The following is a 20,207-nucleotide window of genomic DNA, read 5'->3' on the forward strand; positions in this document are numbered from 1 at the left end:
GAACTTCTGTAGACTGTAATTTACAGGATATACGTGTGAAGGAAGGTTGTTCCAGAAAACGAAAATTGAATGAATGAAGAAGAAGAAATTACAATACTCAATGATAGGGCGGATTTGCGATTTGTACAGAGAAAACAGCTGTTTGGAAGAAAAGTAACGCCGAGATCGAAAGAGAAAACAAAGTTTTTTAGATACAGAATAGGCAATATTTGTAATGTACTTGTGCCAAGAGAGATTAGAAGTCCGGATAATCCCCAAAAGAGAGATAGGAGCAGAAGAATCCTTTTTGCGAGATATAAGACAAGACTGAGTTTTAGAAGGATTGAAATTAACTAAGTTGTCTTTGCCCCAATGGAGAATACCTTGAGATGGTTATTTATGGAATTGGCAGTGGTTATTTTATGTGAAGTTGAATCCATTTGAGCAGGGCAAGATTTCTCAAACTGGAATGTGGGATGCCATGTGCTATAATTAAAAAAACTATCGATACGGTTTCCGGTCAATGCAAGAAGGCCATTAATATAGAAGAGGAAAGGAGTGGGGAAAAGAACTGAACCTCGGGAACAACCGCATTAGTGAAAAAGTTAGAATAGAGTGAGCCATCATCCGCAGCGAGAGGTCAGAAAGAAAATTGGAGACCCAATTACAAAAAAAAAAACAGTTGGAAAACCATAAAATGGAAGCTTATTCTAAATAAGCTTCCATCTTATGGAAAAAAAAAAAAAACAGATCAAAAGCCTTTGATCTGCTTGGAATAAAGCAACTCAAACAGCAATTGCTTGAGTTTCGCCAAATATTTTGTTCATAGATGGGTAACAAAGCCAGAATATCACCAGTGGCTTTATCTATATTCATCTGTAAAAAATAAAATTGATGTAGATACACTGAAAGATGAAATTACAAAAAGCAACAGATACAAGAGGGTCACCAACAATATAAAAAGCATAATTAACAAGATACTGGCACTACACGAAAAATTAAAAGTAAGAATCGTCAATACCGTTCTTATATATGATACCCCAATTTCATAAAACACCAGTTAGTTTCTAATACATTACTAGCGGAAGAAATTGCTAAACCAGTGTAATCGCCAATAAGTTGGAAAACATTCTAAAACAAATGTATATGGACATAAAAGAAACGTGGATAATAAATAGTAACATCGAAGTGTTAAAATATATGAAAGAACATCATAATATCGCCAAAATAGAAGCACATGATTTTGCCAACCTATTAACTGTCATATCATTAGCCAAGCTCAAAATAGTATTGGACACACACTTTAAGGATTACAAAGAAAAATTAGAAATAAATGAAAGCCAGTGGGCAGTGTATATTTGGTCCCAGAGTTTGTCTCAGGCATTTTCTCAGATATGCCAGACAAGCTGTACTTGCTACCTGGGAGTCTAAAACGCTGATGGAACTGATATTCTGGTGACACTCAAGTCAAGTGGACCCAATTTCGGCGAAGACCGGACGGTCTGTGACAGCCAAATCCTCTGCTTGCACCTTCACGATGGTGGGACTTTTAATAATCCTGGGTATAACCTCCATGCACAAGAACATAGTGGGTGGCCACCCTGGTGTGAACCGACGTAAGCAGGGTTCGAGGTGTGGCGCCCAAACCACATGGAGGAATACCGCCCCTCTATGGTACCAGCAGTGCTAGGTGGTAGATGGCTCTCATCAACCGGTGCAATACCACAACTTTGCTTATGTGGAGGCTTGAAATGGTGAAACTCATGTTTAGTCTGTAGAGCTAAGTTCCGGTCAACCCTTCCCTATCTCTTCCATCATGTAGTATGATTGATCACTTTTGAGGTTATGATGAACGTCGTGGCGAGATCCAATATTCCTTTCATTTCGAGGGTACAGCTCTAAAACGGTGTTCGCAGGCCGGCCGCTAGTTAGTACACCCAACCGAACCTATTGGTAACTCTCTAGGAGGCTTCCGGATCAGCTAGTGTATAATCTTGCTACCTCTACTCTGTCAGACAGTGACTGGAGGGAGTCCAAGTAGTGTGTATTCGGGGAGCATTGTCGAGGCCACATTATGTCAAAGATCTGGGTATATTCTTACCACATGTACGCCATATCCAAAAATTTCATTACTTCATACAGCATGTCCCACCTACTTTTTCTTACTATTGAATACACCATGAATTGTCAAACTAATAGAGAAAGCTTATCTGCGAAAAGATCTAAACCTCCCATCACTTCCTCATTTCACAAATATACATGGTCTCAATTCTAATCTCAACGATGTCCATTTCCACTTGCATTCTGCCAAACCTCATGTACTTTTCCTGAGAAAATCTCAGTTATCGGTTGATTCAACAACTGCTCATCTCGGATGCCCAAATTATTTGCTGTATGATTCCATTCGCCTCAAAGTTGGTACTTGTGCATATATCCGTTCTGATATTCCTTGTCAGAGACTTGGCAATTTGGAATCTCCTCCCTTTGATCTTCTCTGGCTTAAAATCTCTCTACCCCATTGTGTCAAATTCATCTGTTGTCTCTACCGTTCTCCCAACTCCACTAATCACTTGGAGCTCTTTGACTTCCTCTATTTGCAACTTGACCTTCTCCAGTCCAACTTTCCTAACATTGAGGTAATTTTCCTGGGTGATTTTAACGTTCACAACTGCAGCTGGCTTCCGTTTTCTAATCACAGCAACCCAGCTGGTCGAGATGCTGAGGCTTTTTCAATTACTAATGACCTTGCACGTATTGTTCATTTACCTACTAGAATACTAGACAATCCTAATCATACAGCTATTACGCTTGATCTTTTTCTCACAAACAACCCTTCTAAGTACACGGTCGAAGTGAAAGGTCCTTTAGGAACTTCAGATCACAACTCGGCGATTGTCTCTTCTCCAATGGAAACTTTATCTCATGGCTATTCCCAACCTCGTGTTGTTTGGCATTAAAAGAATGCAAAATGGGATGACCTGCGAGACTTCTTTTCCTTGGTCGGATTACTGTTTCAAAACTTCTGATGTCAACGTTTGCTCAGATGGTGTCAGTGAAATTATTCTTACAGGAATGGAATCCTTTATCCCACATTCCACTTTAAAATCTCATCCTTTATCTAAACCTTGGTTTTCCAATAAATATGCTTAGGCTGTTCAAGAGAAGAATGTTGCATATCGTAATTGGCTTGTTTCTAATTCTCCAGTTTCATTTTCTGCCTACACCGAAGCTCGCAACAATTGTAAAGCAGTTATTTATTAATCTAAATTAGAGTTTGAACAGGCTAAGAGTAGAAAATTTGCTTCTTGCCCTAATGGTAACCGAGCATTCTGGTCTCTTGCCAAAGCTATTGGCCGCAACTTTTGTCCATCTCTGTCCCACCTCTGTTCAAACCAGATGGTTCTGTTGTCACTTCAGCCAAGGATAAAGCTGACCTCCTAGCATCCCATTTTTCTTCCAACTCATGTATTAATGATATCGGTAAAACACCTCCCACCATTCCCAACACACTCCATTCAATGGCCCCTGTGGTTTTCCGTTAAGAGGATGTCAGAAGGATTTTGACGAATCTTGATGCTCCAGAAAGCTAGAGGTCCTGATGGTATTTCTCCACTTGTTCTCAAAACCTGTGCTCCTGAACTTACTCCTATTATTTGCCGCCTTTTTTCACTTTCTTATTCCAAAGGTGTTTTTCCTTGTACTTGGAAATTTGCTCATATCCAGCCAGTTCCTAAAAAGGGTGACAAATCCTTCCCATTCAATTATCGTCCCATTGCAATTACTTCTACTCTTTCCAACGTAATGGAGAAATCAATTAACCGCTAACTCTTAAACTACCTAGAAACCTTCCGTGTGATCAATGATCGCCAGTATGGATTCCGTCAGTGTCGGTCCACTGGTGATATTCTGGCTTATGTTGACATCTCAAAGGCTAGTGATTTCTCATAAACTGCATTTGCCTGTCGAATCTTTTCTGTGGCTCTATTACAGATCATCTTGTAGCTGTTATAGGCTTTAGAACCTTTTATTGCTCTGTAACCTTTCCATGCCACATTTTTCTGCTCAAGTGATGTGGCAACTCCACTCTTCATTCTACTTGGAACCCTCCTCGTGGAGTATTTTTTTAATGGTAAATACGCATTCAAGGCATCTGTGATTAATGTTTTAAAAGCATACCACAGTTTAAATGTGTTCATTCTCTTTGCGATATCTACCCAGTTAAGGCCATATAGTACCTTAAGGCATCGTAATTTCCTTTTCTGAAATTTGCCTTTTACTACTGATACCCCTCTTTCTCTTCATCATCCACCGTAGAACTCCGTGATCACTTCCTGCTACTGGTTCCTCTACTGTCAGCCCTGTTATGTCATCTGATTCATGGGTGATGATGAGGTCTAGGATATTCTTTTCTTTAGTACTTTCCCTGACATGTTGATACAAATAACAGTCATCTAGTTGATTTAAAAATTTTGTTCCCCATGTCGAGTTTCCTTGCCATTTACTCCAATCAATTAGAGGCAAATTGAAATCACCCATAATAAGACATTGACGCTCACTTGCCCATTCCGTTTGCATGTAGAGGCTTTTGTCATAATCTTCACAATCACTTGGTCTGTAGATTACTCCTACTCGCATTATACCTTTGTTTCCAACTATCTCACACCATACAGACTCTATACTAGCATGTGAAATGTCTGAATCCGGGAAAGCTATCGTCGCACTCAAGCTACTTCTGATAAGAAGCATTACCCCACCATCCTATCAACCCAATCCTTCCTAAATACATTATACAAACCGTATTGAAACTCATCATCCCCAATTTCCAGGTGGAACCACGTCTCTGTAAACCCTATTATGTCCGCGTTACTTGTTTTAACAAGCAGTTCGAATTCGCTCATTTTATTGACGACACTTCTAACGTTACTGTTTAAACAATTAAGATTTACTGGTCTTGTATATTTAACAACCCTAACAACAACCCTTGAAGTTTTTTAGGCTCTCTTCCCTGGCATTTGCTACCCGCTCACGTGAAACGTTTCTGTCTCCAGAACATCTAGATAATACGCCCAGTTAGAGTAGCAGATAAGAACTCTTGAGATATGTGCAAGAGATACTTTGCCCAATATTATCAGATAAACGTGTGTCAGTATTATCCACATCCCCCCCTGACTAGCAGTTCCCCTGAACCTTTAAGGTATCCTCAATAATACTGGCAAAAACGTTTTCACCACCTTTGTTTAAGTGTATCTCGTCTCTACAAAACAAATTCCTTCTACCTACGAGTGTGGGCCATGCTGATAGAAATTTCCCCCCAAAGGCCTTGCAGAGTCCTTCAAGTCTTCAGTTAATCCACAATGCTTTTAACATATAATCCCTCCTCTCGTGGCTGGGCAGAAACATAGACATTGTGGCCCAGCCCGCGGCATTTCCTCAGCATGGTCTTGTATTTTTCCAACAAATTGTCAAACCGTGTACGTTTAATGTCATTAGTCCCCACACGAATAATAATATTCTCTTTACCCCCCCTTAAAATCTGACAATCTGTTGGTGACCGATTGTCAGATTTTAAGGTAACATATCTTTAAGTGACAGATTGTCAGTAGGTAACATAACGTAGATGCCACGTTTCCTTTTCATTAAATAAATCCTTTTTGTTTTTATAATTTTTTGGCCTCAACACTTAAAGACATGTCAAGGAAACTATTCAAACCTTAAAGGCAATTGGAATATTTCAGCACAATTTGCTGAAATTGTGAAACGGTGTGGCATCCTGAAGAGATACCGTTTTTTCACATTATCAGCCAGTTACCACCTAATTTATAATTTTAAAATTTAAATTTAAAGGTTGAATTTCGATTCTTCAGAAAAGATTGTGGTGTCCCATCGCTCTTTTTTCCGTGAAACATGGGTTTTAGCCCAAGCAAGTGCTCATTTGTTGGGTCAACCAAGGCTTCTTCAAGACCACATTCCAAAAGCCTTCATTGGATAGTTCGTTTCAACACTAGAGGCCATCTCAAAGTTCAGTTTTAGATCAGGAGGAGCATTAGCATGGAGATTAGAAAGGCACAGCCGTTTTAAATATCGATCTTGGGAAGGCGTAGTCACTCTCTTACGGCCTGATTCAGGTCTTATCTTCACATCACGCTTTAATTCCAGCACTCGGGATACTGTTGACTGCCTATTTTATCAGCGATAGTACGCATAGAAAGCCCTTCCTGGGACAGAGCAACAGGTACACCTTTTTTTTTCTTGGTGTCAAGTGAACATATGGAACCATGCTTACACCTCCACAAAATAGGATACTAATAATGAGCGTGTATTCCCTTCCAACGCCGTATTTATAGAAACAGCTGATGCAATACCCTGCAAATACTGTCCAACCGGGCAGTAATTGCAGGGCAATAGAAGTGTTATCTGACGCAATACCTTTACTTTCAGACAGACACAATGACTGTAAGCAAAAAATATCTTATACGTTTCACTACAAATATTCTTTTTTTAAGGTGATGCAGTTTTTTGTCCACCACTGTATATTAAAATTTCTTCCATTTTATTAATAAATATATTTCATTTGAACGTTGTGCTTTAAAAAATTGGATTATTTTTATAGAGATTTTGCGTATTTTATCACGAGTGAGAGTGAAGTGTCGCTGTTTTTTCTTGCAGGTTCCTGTACACTGATTTCATTTCAATTCCCTCGGTGGACGCAGCCAAGGATGTGTGCTACTGTGCAGAGAAATATCAAATTCCTATGCTTAAACTGAAGAGTGAAGAATTTCTGGTGGACCACGTGACAGTTGACTACGGGCGCGTGTGCCAACTTTTCGAATTTGCAAGACTCATGACCTTAGATGTACTACGGTGGAAGTGTGTTTTGGTGTTTGGTGAGGAGTCAGAAGCCATTTTGAAGTCTCCCGATTTCTTGAATTGCCAGAAAAGCACAGTACAGCGCATAGCAAATAGGATTGATTTGAGGATTGACTCAGAATATTCCCTGTTTAAGGCTGTTCACGAGTGGGGTAAAAATTACCTGAAAAAGGAGGATGTTGAGCCAACGTCAGAAAAATTACGAAATCTTCTGGAAGATGTATTTTTTCACATCAGGTTTCGTTTAATGTCTGCCCAAGAACTCGTTGACGTTGAGGAAACAAAATTATTGAAACCTGAAGAACTCGTATCTCTATTCTGCCATAATGCAAATCCTAAAAGGGAAATTAGGAATGTCCCTTTTATCGTAGATCGAAAGAGTTCTCCAAGGAGAAAGACTTTGAATGTAATTACTTGCTATTTTATTATGCACGACGAACGGTTCTCAATTGACAGCGTGAATTCCTGCATCTCTCATTCAACACCAGGCGGCACTGTTTCTCTTGCGCTAGAAATTATAGAAGGTTCGTTAGAAGTCTTAGGGATGCGGATGTATGTGATTACTAAAGGCCGTACGTTCGATTTAAATGACGTTTCCATGAAACCACTTTCTGAATATTCAGAAATAGTCAGATCTTCCAGAAATCTACTAAATTCGACTGCATTGTGTTGCAAAGGAGAGAAATTTGAAATAACTGGCGTGATTAAAGGAAGTACGAGTGTATGCGAGGAAGGGAAATTACAAAATAATGACGGGTTAAAGGTGGAGACATATGTGAACCCTACTGCAGTGGCTATGAAGAAGGTGTACCAAGTGTGTGGTTGCAAATTGAGTGTGGAATTAGAAAATAAATGGAAGGTGGAAGCTGTCCGTGTTAGCATACATTATGACATCGATAAGCAGAAACAGAACTGGGGTCAATCCACTGCCGGATTAAGGCCAAGCAATGCCATAAGCACAGCCCAACAACGGTTCAACCCCGACTTCAGCTTCTTCTTTGCTTAACCCACAAGACGTTAAGATTCAATAAGTGCTGCTGAACGTGAAATAAGAGTTTGAAAATTTATAACACTTTTTCAGTTTTCTTCCAGAACTATATTAAATAAAAACTTTTGGTTTTTTAAATTTTTATTAATTTAACGAAAACACTAAATCGCAGTACAAGATATAAGCAAAGGTTTACCCATAGGTTAATGTTTATTTACTTTTTAAAACGTTGTCTTCCAGATTTTTTAATTGCCAAGTCTTTGATCAAGTCCTAAAAACTAATCGGGCGTAACAAATCTGCTTCTGTAACAAAATTTAGCAGAGACACACGGTGTCCAATCTGGCTCGTGCATAACTGTTCTCTCGAAATTTTTAATGTGCTTCAGTTGAAAACGTGAACGCTCATCTCCGAAATTTGTAACCATTAATGTTACAAAAATACGCGAGACGATATATCTACATTTGGAAACGCACAATCAATTTTGTCTTCTACGATTATTTTATAAAGTTTAACAACACTGAATCTGGGATTTTCACTTTTTGTTGCACTAAACCTCAGGCGCGCATATCTGGTACATTGCGTCATTGGGTACCTTCTTTCTGATACGTTTGCGAGTTTGAACGGCCTTCTAATCAATATCTGGCAGTTCCTCCTTTACAGATCTTTCAAAGTCATCTCTTAAAGAGCATAGTTGGTAAAATAATGAACCATAGAGATCTGCACGTGTTTTTAAATTCACACCTTCACTTTGCAGAACTTGACTTGCTTTATGAAAGTTTGCAAAATTTCATCCCACATGATGTACACGAATACCAATTCTACCTCTCGCATCTTATTTGCAATATTGTCGGCTTCTCTTCTAGAGTTTCCCTTTTGTGACTGGTCTTCAGCTAAACACTCTAAAGCTTAAATAAACACTAAAAAATTGCTGGTGTTGCCATTGCATATGGCTCCCATCTTTTATTAAGAGGGAGATTTTAACACAGGTTCACTTACAAAAAAAAAAAAAATAAAAAAAAAAAATTTTTAGGCCACCCGAATAAGTAAATTCACTTGCCGTGCTGTGTTTTATGACTGTTAATTGCGTGTGTTCTCTGGTTGATTTACCTGTTTTGCTGGAAGAAAAACACCAGTTTCTGGGGAAAAACTTCGCTATCTGCGCCTGAGACCGACTAACTCAGCCACGGAGTGAAAAAAGCCCATTAAAGTTCCTCGCGTCATCGACGAGATTCGAACCCGGTCGTTTTCCACCCGTTGTGGGGAGGACGGTGACGATGCCACTGTGCTATTGCGCAGACTGGTTCACTTCCGAGACAAGCTTTAAGAATTTTCCACCGGCTGGTTGAGGCTGAAAAAGAAAAGAGCAATTGCACTGTAAAGAAAAATTTAACTGCCACTTGACAGCAATCAGTAGCCCCTCGGCATATCAGATTTAGAGAATGGGCTGTTCAGGGCACATATTGTCAAACTTATTTTCTTCTAAAATCTTTTGCTGCATCCCCTTATTACGACCAGACATGTCGTAGTATTCACCCCTACATTTTGAAAAATATGATAGAAATGATGATTGGGTGTGTATCCAGTAAAATAATATCGTTAATATAAATAGATACTAAATGTCTTTAATTAAAAAAATAGATACTGTAGCTTTCGAGACAAATCGTCTCTTCTTCAACAGAAAATGGAAACTTTAGAGAGAAAATTATTCTAACGGACACAGTTGTGCGTGCAGTGAGGCGTGCGAAGGCACGAGGAAGGTCATTGAATCATTAAACTGGTGTTCGTTGTTGCTTCAAGGACGCACGCAGTTTTTCTCCAGCGCTTGTTTAGACAGAAAACGGTTATCAGATAGGGTGTAGTCTCGTGCCTTTGCAGCAGTTCATGGCTCTCGAATTGGCCAATATATTGAGTGACTCTGACCAGAGGCGGTGGCGAAAGTGTCGGGAGTGGACAATTATTTCATAGTCCCGCTTGGGATTGGGGTCGTGGTGGGTGGACCAGAAGTGCTCCGCGATTGCGGACTGGTCGCTCTGTCGTGTTCTGCAAGGCGGTCTTGAGACGTCTCGAAGATTCTTCTTTGTAGCAACTGTCACAGTCTTTGCAGATTATGCGGTATATTACACTGCTGCTTAAGAGAGGGGTGACCGGGGTTTCTACACTAGAAACTAGAGAACGTAAGCTTCTACCAAGCAACTGGATCTTAAAAATCCTCAGAGAATACCGCATAAAAAAATGCCGTTTTCTGTGAGGATTTTTAAGATCCAGCCGACATGCCTGGATAGTAGGGAATGTAGGCGGTAGGTACATTGTCCTAAGTTGATGGTGATCTCGGGTGGAATGTGAGTTCCTGTGTTTGCAATAAGCCCTCGTCTAATATGTGTTGGGTAGCGACAATTGATCAAGTCTGTCCTCACTCTAGAAATCTCGTTGTGCCTAGCTTCACCTGTGCTGGAATGGCTCCAAGTTCTGGATAATAGAGTGCGGGGAGTGCTGTTGAGATGACTGGGGGCATGGCCGGATCTGTAGTTGGTGAACTGTCCGCACCACATAGGCTTACGGTATACTCAGGTTTTTAGATGTGGGCCCACGCGTTTTACTAGGACATCCAGGAATGGGAGAGATCCGTCTACTTCTAACTGTAGAGTGAACTGAGGATATGATGGTATACAGGCGACAATATCAGGATAGGAAAAATAGATATGTGGGGGAGATTCGGAGGGCAAAGTCTCAGACTTGGCAAGATTTTGTTCAGGTAGAAGGGAATAGAGATCCTTGGGGTCTCCCCTACAAGATTATGATGGAAAAGGTACATGTTGAGCAAATAGCGTATTGTAAGGACCCGTCCTTACATTAATTAATAAAATTTGTTAAATATTATGAGAATTTAACTGTAATACGAATAGTGGTTTTCTGGTACAAACAACATGGATTAAGAAGCACTGGAATTCAAAAATACCTTCCAGTCACTCACTGTTTAGTTGTAGCTTGTTTGAATGGAAATTCTTTGACGAGTCAGTAAAAGCAAATAACCGTGACAAATCCCCATTAAGACAGAGGCAGATGCACCATAGTAAGGGCCAAGAGTGCTTAAGTTGACCCTCTTAAAAATTTCACGGTGAAACGCTAGCAGAGGAGGGCGACGTCACCAGGTGTGCGCGCGTGAGGTCACGGGAAGAGCTGTGACGCTTCTCAGTTGACCGGAACTTCCGCCTCTCTTTCTGGATTGTTCTCGTATGTTCGAGGCCCACGGAAGTTGGGACACAAAGAGTAAAGAAGACCCGCCAACGGAAGAGGAGAGGAGACAAATGAGAACACAGGAAAAAGGATGTGCAGATCTCCTATTGGTCAGGAAGAAAGTGGAGGGAATTTTGAGAGGGAGATTCTGAAGAAGTTTTCGTGGCATTCTGGAAAGGTTTTCGTGGCATTCGGAAGAAGTTTTCGGAGGAGTCGGAAGAAGTTCTCGGAGCGGTCTGGAGAATGATTTGAATGAGTTGGAGAACGATACAAAGCAGAGCAATAGTCTAGTTTGGGTGATAGCTGCAGCCCTGAGGTGGATGGAAGCAGTGATAGAAATTCTGCGTATCCCGACAGCCCGTAGGAATGTTCACCTGTAAACATGGAAGCCGTAGGGAGGAAGAAGGAAGAATCACATCTTGAGAATCGTATAGGCAAAGCCAGTCGAATGAGTGGTCGAACCATTGACCTACTCGAAAATCCCTCTGTCCACGGAAGAAGAAATGCTGACCGGTAAAGAGTATGCGACCCTGATTGATTCCAGCCGTGCAGTACCCGGTAGGGAAACACCATAAATCACCGAGATCCCCTAATGAGCGCCCCGCATTCCAGTACCTGAATGACCGATATGAAAGGAAGCAGAGCAGGGAGGAAAGTTCCAGGCCAAACACGTAAGTGCAAGAGTTTTACCGAAATAGGTGTACTTAATTTATTAAGGGAAAGGACTTTAGGAGAAATATGTATATATAGTTATAGAGGGAGATTTAAGTAATGAATATATGTATAAAGGTGTAATGTATTTAAGACGGACGTAGCCTAAATTTGAAGTGATACTCCTCATATAAATTCTTGCTGGAAGGAGAGGGTATGATAGATAACTGAGAATTGTTTAAGGTTGGGAAAGTTTTTTTATAACATTGCATGAAGTTAAAGGTTGGAATTTTGATTTATTATGAGTTGATTTGTGGAGAGTATTTCTGATTTGAGTAGGGGCTAATTAATAAGTGATATATAAAGGTATAGAGGATTAACTGTCCTGAAGGGTAATGTTAAATTGAATTGATTAATATTTCCTGTTGACCTGATTGCAGAAAAGGTGTTTGTTTGAATAAATGCAATTTTCTTACAAATTGAGACACGAACTCTGAAGGGTTTTGTGAGCCAGTTCATTGGCTGGTAGTTGTTGGTTTATTATACAGACTGTTCAGAAGAAGAGTGGGAAGAATCTATGTAAAGTGAATACCACGACCTATCGAAGTCCCTGTAAAGAACATGAAGAGACACCATGGTATAATGAATAATAATGTGTATTAGAATAGGATATCTGATGATGAAACAATTGAGTTTGAACAAGATATTTACACATATAAAGGTTAATGAAATAACAAGTCACCAGCCAAATATAGTTTGACTAAATGCTATTGCTAGTTTCTGTATGATATGTTAATAAACATTGTTTTATTTTTACATTCATGTGTTGGTGTCAGTCATTCCGAAACTCAGCCAATCCTGTGGAGGAATACCTAAAATAATTGGGGTCCCCTTTGAGTCTGGTAATCTTCTGAGAACAAACAAGTCAGATGCTAAAGTGGGAGGATTGGACTACGGGGATATACATATAAAAAGGGGATTTAAGAATAAATAACAATACAAATAATAAAAATATATGTAGAGAAAGGAACCCCACCCCCACAATTGGCGACCCAGCCAAGGATAAATAGAGATAGATTTTTTTCATCATAAAAATCCCACCCCCACAGTATTCTATTCAATTAGAAGGATCCAAGACAATGACCTGGGAGGATTCTATGATTAGAATCTTGAATGTCTTATTTCCAGGAGATAATGCTCAAGACGACTCACCGGGCCAGGCATGTACTAGGCAGGTAAATTTGGATTATGTTGCTAATGAAGAGGAGGGCGATTTCACACTGGAAGAGCTTAGTAACGCCTTGATGTCGGCTAAGAAAGGAAAGGCTCCAGGCGGTGATGAAATCTTTATGGAGGTCTTACAGGAAATGGCAAAAAATTGGTCCTGGCTTTTGCTCTCAGTATTTAATTCTTGTTTAAGAGAAGGGATATATCCCGAATGCTGAAAAAAAGCGACCTTGAAGTTGCTATTAAAAAATAGGGATAAAGATGTGGCTAACCCTGGGTCATATAGGCCCATAGCCTTGTTGTCGGTGTTAGGAAAGACGCTGGAGAGATTGATGATAGGCAGAATTAATAAAAGATATTGGGAAGCAGGGCTGAATTCTCAAAAACAGTATGGATTTAAGGCTGGCAGGTCGACCGAGGATGCCTTGTCGGAGGTGCTCAGAGTCATTAAAAATAGTGAGAGTCGACATATATTGGGAATATTTGTTGACTTTAGGGGCGCCTTTGATCTCTTGTGGTGGGAGAGTATATTGGCAAGACTTAGGCAAATGAGATGCCCAGGAAACGTATATAGGCTGATGCGTAGCTACTTCTCCAACAGAATAGTAGAGGTGCAGAATAAATTTAGAGTGGTAAATAAAGTCATAGAGCGAGGTGCGCCACAGGGCTCGATATTTGGGCCTGTGGTTTGGAATCTCGTGCTTGATGAAATTTTGAATGCGGATTGGGGTGAGGAGGAGATAGTGGCTTATGCAGATGATGTATTGATCATGGTTCAAGGTGATTCCAGGCTTAGTCTAGAAACAAAGGCACAGATAGCTTTGGAAAAGTTGGATGACTGGGCTCTCTTAAATAAGTTAACTATATCAAAAGAGAAGACAGTTTGTATGTTACTTAGGGGCAGATTGAGTGGTAATAGAAATCCCACTGTAAGGGTGAAGGGGCGGTCCCTTAAATATTGTACTCAAACCAAGTATTTGGGGATAATGTTGGATGAGCGACTTAGTTTTGTTCCCCATGCGAAGTACTTGCGTGAGAAGGTGAAAAAAGTATATGGAAGAGTCAAAAGAATTGTACGAGTTGAGTGGGGTTTACGAGGGAAGGCTATAAAGTTGTTATATCAATGTATATATTTACCAATTGTCACGTATGCGTGCGGAGCGTGGGGAACGGCTATTGCTCATGTATTTGTTAGAAGACATCTGAGTGCCTCACAAAGACTGGCATTGTTAGCAGTTTCTCGGGCGTGCAGAACTGTGTCCACTGAGGCTTTGCAGGTTATTACAGGGAAAATGCCAGTTGATCTGGTGATTGCAAAGCGGTTTTTGATATACCATACAAAGAAGAATTCTCCTGCAGAGTTATGCAGTATTAGGGTTTGTCCTGATGAGGGAAAAACTTATGGATTGCAGGATTTGAAACTGGAACGCAGGCGATTCCAGAGAGAAATAGAAGATGTATGGTGGAGCCGGTGGGCACGGTCTGATGCCGGTAGGGATACTTACCAGTTTCTTCCTGATGCCTTGACATTGGTGAATAAAGAGAAGTGGCCTATGTTAGGATTGTTTCCGGCTATGTTGATAACTGGGCATGGACTCGGGGTTAAGTTGCATAAGCTGGGACTGAGGGAGAGCGACAGCTGTGATTGTGGACAGCCAGAGTCTAGTGAGCATATGTTATTGAGATGTCCTCTCTATGAGCAACATAGGGAACGATTAAGACAAAAAGTTGGTGGAGGGATATTGGAGCCGTGCGGGCTCCTTAGGAACCAAGCAATTTACAAAGAATATTTAGATTTTGTTAATGAAGTGTTTAAAATTAGAAATGTACAACATGATGGATGATGTACACTTATAAAGAAATTAGATTTTTAGAGAAATGTTTAATGGTGCAGAAGTTGATGTTTTTTATGAGAGATTTTATTCTGGAGTTTATGGGCGTATATACATTTGATAGTAGACGACCCACCTCCCCGCGGTAGGGGCGGTAACTGTTCCCACAATGGCTAAATTTTTAGCTGGTGAGAGCAGGCTAAGTGGTCGATTTTAGTTCTTATGACAAGTGGTTGTTTTTTAAATTTAATTACTTTTGTTGATGAGCGTTTGCTCGTGAAACAAATTAGTATAATATGATGATGATGATGTAGAGTGAACTAGGGCCCCTGGCACTGACAACGTTTCTGCTGAGATTCTGAAGGAATTCTTCAGACACTTTCCTGACTTATTACTGTCGATGTACAACCAGTGCCTCGAAGAGTGCACCTTTCCACAGAGTTGGAAAGAAGCCAGACTTGTCGTACTCCTGAAAGGAGACGATCGTGAGAGGATGGATCCGTCTTCTTACAGGCCGATTGCCTTGCTATCTGTCTTGGGAAAGACGTTTGAGAGACTCATAATGAGTCGCCTGAATACAGTGTACAGAGACAAGCACCAAGAGTCCGATCGGCAGTTCGGCTTCAGACTGGGCCGTTCCGCTGAGGACGCTGTGGTGAGACTGCTCTCGCTGGTTCGTAGCTCTGAGAGAAAATACGTCCTGGGCATTTTCCTTGACTTTAAGGGAGCTTTTGACCGCCTCTGGTGGGAAAGCATCTTATGCCGATTGAGACTTGTGGACTGTCCGAGTGATATCTACCATCTGATGCGTAGCGACTTTCAGGATCGGAGAGTGGTGGTCTATAACCGCTTCGAGAAAGTATGTCACACGGTCTCCAGAGGACTTCCGCAGGGCTCAATTATAGGCCCTTTTATGTGGAACTTCGTCTTGGACGAGTTATTGAACCAAGACTGGAATGGTGTGGAGATTGTAGCTTATGCGGACGATGTTGCCGTACTTGTGTGCGGTGACGCTCGATTAGAACTGGAGCAAAAAGCTAGTTGGCCATTGGACAGGATACAGACTTGGGCCTCGGTTCACAAGTTAATGATATTGCCGACGAAGTCGCAGTGCATGATGCTGAAGGGACTTTTCAGTCCGAATAGACATCCCACAGTAGGCCTTGGTTGGCTTTTCCTGGGTTTGTGTCAGTGATAAAGTATCTGGGAGTCAATCTAGATCAGAGACTGAGCTTTATTCCTCATTCGAAGTTCATGAGGGATAAAATCAAGAATAGAATAGAATAGAAAAGAAGTTGTATGGGAAGCTCAGGAGAATCACCCGAGCAGACTGGGGTATCAAAGGAAGGAATTTGGACGTGCTTTACAAGTGCCTCTTTGTCCCTATAATTACCTATGTCTGTGGAGCCTGGGGACAGGCTATAGACAGATGCTTAGTGAGGCGCCACTTGATGGCTGCTCAGTGGTTTCCATTGTTAAGTGTGACCAGAGCTTGCCGCACTGTCTCCACAGAAGCCCTACAGATTCTTGCAAGTTCAGAGCCAGTTGACTTACTGATTCTGGAGAAACTCCTACGATACCGAACCAAGAACAACTTGCCTTTGGAGTTAATGGGTGTCCGTTGTTGCCCCGATGCGGGAAGAGTATACGGCAGACCCGACTTGAAGGTTGAGAGTAAGAGAATTTCGATGGAAGTCCATCGACTCTGGCAGGAGCGTTGGACGACGTCCTCCAAGGGCAGAGTGACGTATGAGATGATGCCTGACATCTCACGGTTGGAACAGATACGCAGGTGGCCTAAGCTTAGAGTTTTTCAGGCTATGGTTTTCACTGGACACGGACTGGTTGCGGCTTCATCAACTAGGCCTTGCGGACAGTGATCGCTGTCGATGCGGGCAGATTGAGGATAGCCAGCATGTAATTTTTCAATGTCACTTATATGACATGCCAAGACAAAGGCTGCTTGGCCAGTTAAGGGTAACCTCTCCCCATGAGATGCAGAAGCTCTTTGAAAATGAAAGTATATAAAAAGTTTTTATAACGTATCTTAAAAATGTAAATGTCATACGTAGTGCTCAGGGCACTACTTGAACTATTAGGTTCATTTATTCCCGCATACTTGCGGACGTTAGTTTATAGTGCAACTGCTTGTCGTTGCTGAATTGTATATTATGTACATGGTACTTTTGACTTCTAAATTGAAATATAAACTTGATTTTTAAATTTACATAGATTTTGATTGTGGTTCTGATCAAAGCAATCAGAATTCTATACACTTAGAGTGTTGTAAATATGGTGCAAATAATAAGGGTTGTAGCGACACGCCTCCACGGGGCTAGGGATGGTAAACTTCTGAGCAGTAGGGCGAGTCCTTCCGGCTTGGAAGGCCAAATAGGTCGATGTAAATAATTAAATTGCGTTGTTGAGCTTTTGCTCGGGAAACGCTCCAATGAGTGTAAATATGATGATGATGTAGAGTGAACTGGATGAACACAGACAGGGAATTGAGATATTCTAGCAATGTTGTTTCAGAGCCACGTGGGATGACGGTGAAGATGACATCAACATATCTGCATCGTTTTGTAATAGGTACTGGTGGGTTCAGGAATATCTGATCTTCAGATGTACCTAGTGGTATACGGAATCCTCAAAGATAAAGATGCTTTTTGACAGGCACAGGTTGAGGGCTGTACAGATGTCGTCTGTAGACAGTGATGTTCTGTTTGGAAGGATAGAGGCATTCTCGAGGAGCCTCTTGGTGCAGTGTACGGCCTGTTGGACAGGGATTGATGTAAATAGCGACACTACATTAAATGATGCCATAACAGCGTTGTCAGAAATTGAGAGCTCTTTAATAAGGCGAATGATTTCGCCGTTGTTAGTGACAGTGTGGGTGGTATTTTCTACAAGAGGTGTGAGCAGTCGTGCAATATGTTTGGATAGTTCATATGTAGGTGCATTGCAGCAGGACACTACAGGCCAGAGAGCCACCTGGTTTATGGATTTTTGGTAACCCAGAAAACTGTGATAGTTGGCAGCCCGTGGTACGAAGAAGCCGCCGAGTCGGAGCAGAAATTTTCTTTGCTTTAAACCATGCATGGACAAGTTTATTGACGCATGACTCCAGACGCCCTAAGACATTAATGGGCGGATCTGTCACAGGTTCATATACGCTGGGGTCTTGCAGGAGGACCAGGGCTTTCTCTCGGGAGGCTGGTCTAATACGATCAAAATTTGGTTTGCAAACTTTACGTAAGTACTGCAATACGTGATTTGCATTTCCTCACCGGTATGGTTTTTCGGTTCCCAAAAGATTAAAAGGCTTTCAATAGGCTGCCCATCTTCTGAGTATCGAAGTACAACACTTAATTGATCTATATATACGATAGATTTACCATGTCAGTTGATTCAACTGACATGGTAAAATAACCAGAAGAATTTTCTTCTTCAACAATGAACGCGTGGACCTTCTGAGCCATTAGCACAATAAGCTCGTCACAGGTGGTTTTGGACAGATAAGAAAGATTTCCTTTTCCAGATTTCGAAATGTGCTCTGCTAAAAATGGATCAAATTGACTTAGGAGCACAAGCCGGACTAAAAAATTCCCATTCTGCAGCAAACCAAAATTTATCTGTTCCTCGTAAAGCTAGACAACGTTCTGCTAATGTAAGAATAACAGCTATTACACGCTCAATATCTGTTCCAAGTAATTGAACACTTACTTATTTTTTTTTTTTTCAACTCTTCTTGCAAGTTCTTTCATGAGGAACAACTACACTAGCATTTCGCTGGTCACTGAAGCCTTCTATTTCAACAGAAGACGAGGAACATTTAGGAGCAAAAAGTGTACAAACAAAGCAGTAAACTGACCTGTTGATGGTAAATACAATAACCAATCTCTGTTGTATTGCTCTCCATTGGTCTTCACACCGAAGAAATGTTTCTGTGAACAGTATCTTCTTTGTTTACAACTTTTAAAGTTCGGCAAGATTTTTCATGTGACCAATTGTCGTGTTAATTGTCGTGTTAACTGAGTCCGCAAGCAATCCAATAAGCCACATCAGCTGAAAAATCTCGTCACGACACTAGATATTTTGCTTTATTTACTTCATCTTTTTCAAACTGAATCATTTCACCTTGGTCCAGTAGATTTTCATTTTCAGCAAACTTTTCAACTTCAGATAGTCTTGTAGACCAACTTCCTCAGCATTTACACTAGACATATCAAGAGAATTTACGGACAAAGTGTGATCAGTAGTGAGACTCATGCCAGTTGAGCAGGCCTGTGACATGTCATCATCATCATCATGATGTTCTGATCTTGAAGTTTACCGACCGGTACTGATAGGTGTGGAGCTTTGTGGGACTAGTTATTGTCGGTGACTCCATTGTCAGGGAAACGGGGAATAAATTACGCAAAAAGGATAGGAGGAACAGGACCAGGGACAAAGGTTGATGACGCTGCAGAGCAGATAATTTTTAAGGGCACAATAGGGTTAAATTTGAAAGTGTCTGCAATTCTGCCCAGACACGATAGGAGAGTGTTTGTGATGAACGTCTTGTCGATCAATTCATCCCTGGAGAGATTGTGCAAGGCTTAAGGAGTAGAATTTTTTTCAGCCTGGTCTGTACTTGTTAACAGGTGAGACTGCTTCTACAGGGTTGGGATACACTTAAATAGAAAGGGTGCAAGAATATTTGCTGATGCTTTCGAGGCAGTGTTAGTGGGTCGGAAAACTGATAATTTGGGTGGATTCACAGATTAAAGATTAACGGTAGCCACTGGCAGAGGCAAAAGCGATTCTTGCACGGCTTCTATTGGAATGAGCAGCAGCCTGGAAAACTAGATGCAGGGGATTCCAGAGACTGTTGGGAAACATTGCGGAAAAGGCAAATACACGGGCTGTGTTATGGTAATAAGTAAGAACAAGTGCATATAGTCTTGCATGTACATTAATGCTAGAAGTATAATAAATAAAAGTGATGAATTTGAGGTGTTGGCCAAAATATCAACATAGACACTAGGAAACGGAAAATGAGAGCAGGAGTGTGTTCTAGGCCTAACGAATATGATGAGTATAATGAGCAATTGTGCAGAGAAATAGAGTGGAACAGTAAATCAGAAGGTGTTATAATGGGAGATTTTAACTTTCCAGATATTGACTGGAACTTGTGGTCAGTCGCACGCTAACATGAATATTGTGGATTTATTCGATGATTGTTTCCTACAGCAACATGATCGAGGGGCAACCAGAAGGACTAATACCCTTGATCAGATTATCAGCAGTGATTATTCATGCATTAAGAATGTGCAGATAAAGGAACCACTAGGTGGCAGTGATCACAGTGTGCTGAAGTGAGAATTACTTTACCATCAGGGGTAGTAGTAGTAGTGGCATGTGATGCAAGAAAGCAAGTGTATGAGCT

Source organism: Mastigoproctus giganteus, chromosome 10 (assembly GCF_048544385.1).
Source record: "Mastigoproctus giganteus isolate SK-2022 chromosome 10, ASM4854438v1, whole genome shotgun sequence".
Taxonomy (NCBI): domain Eukaryota; kingdom Metazoa; phylum Arthropoda; class Arachnida; order Uropygi; family Thelyphonidae; genus Mastigoproctus; species Mastigoproctus giganteus.